Source organism: Pterocles gutturalis, unplaced genomic scaffold (genome assembly GCF_000699245.1).
Source record: "Pterocles gutturalis isolate BGI_N339 unplaced genomic scaffold, ASM69924v1 scaffold17204, whole genome shotgun sequence".
Lineage (NCBI taxonomy): Eukaryota > Metazoa > Chordata > Aves > Pterocliformes > Pteroclidae > Pterocles > Pterocles gutturalis.
This window is the reverse complement of record NW_010133557.1, coordinates 525-1,571: the sequence shown is the minus strand read 5'-3', so window position 1 is coordinate 1,571 and position 1,047 is coordinate 525.

Below are 1,047 nucleotides of genomic sequence, written 5' to 3'. Positions count from 1 at the left end.
CCTGAGTGCTGTGTGGAAGGATTGCAGAAAGCAACTAGAAGACCACAAGACATGTGGGCGCGAGCTGTTGGGACAATGTTTTCCCAAAGATGCTGTGGCAGTATGTTCCCTTATGGTTCTCATGCTTTTCTTTTCCACCTGGTCTTCTCCTCATCCCACAACTCTAAACCTCAATGCTGTGGTAAGGACAGGCTCTCCTAGGCTGTCCTGGGAAGGTGTTGCCTCTGCCTTGTCCATAACACATTCAACCCTCCTCCTTGTGACTTCTTGCTTCACAATGTGAAGCTTACCAAGGAAAAGGAAAAGGTGTACACAACAAAGACATGGCAGTGACTGAACGACAGTGGGGAAATCTATCCTGGTACACCCCACACAGGCAGAGAAGTTTAGAAAGCAGAGAGTACACCCAATTCGGGGCTGAGCATGCTCACTGCAAACGTGTGCTGACAATCACTGCAGAACCATCCCCGACCCCTACCTCCCCGAGCCACTTCTCAGCCCCATCTCCTTCTGAGGGCATCTTGTGAGAGTGTCTGAATGGAAAGGACAAGACGAAGGCAAAGGCTGTGATGCATCAGACCTTTAATGAGTCAAAAGTGGGAAATGACATATATCTGAGTAGAGGTTACAATGAGGAAGCACCAGGGGCTCATAGGAGCCTGTGCCCCATGGCTGTGTCAGAGATCCCAACAGGTGTCCATGTGCCTGCCCCCCAAAGGGAGCTGGGCCAGCAGGTCCTCCCTAGGCTGGCTTGGTGGGGCTCACTGCTCAGGGGAGCACAAGAGGACAAGGACACGGGAGGGAACAGAGAGACTGGAAGAGGAAAAGGCAGGCATGGATTGTGCTTTTTGAGAGCTCTACGTTCTCCCAGCCCTTTTGAAAGGGGTGCTGAGGTTGCTCATCCTCTTTTCGGGATACAACCTGATGCTCCATTCCCAGGCTGGTACTAACTTCTGGGTCCCTGGGGACTTCCTCAGGGCCATTACCAGCACGTTTAGCAGGGGAAGCACCTCCGTACATAGTAGCGGCTGCCAGTGCCACAGAGGC